This window comes from Mus pahari, chromosome 3 (assembly GCF_900095145.1).
Source record: "Mus pahari chromosome 3, PAHARI_EIJ_v1.1, whole genome shotgun sequence".
Classification (NCBI taxonomy): Eukaryota; Metazoa; Chordata; class Mammalia; order Rodentia; family Muridae; genus Mus; species Mus pahari.
The window spans coordinates 119481945-119482145 of record NC_034592.1 but is presented as its reverse complement, the minus strand read 5'-3'; positions in this window follow the sequence as shown (position 1 = coordinate 119482145).

Sequence of the window (201 nt, the reverse complement as noted above, 5' to 3'; positions counted from 1 at the left end):
CACTGTATTCCTATTTTGTGCTCCGTTTAAATCAGCACTACTATTGGTGGATAATCAAGGTATTTTCAATATTTGGCATTAAAGCAAACCTTCTGGACCATGTTTGTACATAACATTCAGAAAATAAGGTGAATTTCTCAAGGGTGTATTTTTATCAGGGAAATTCCTGAGTCATAGACCTCACACAATGAAAACTTGTTC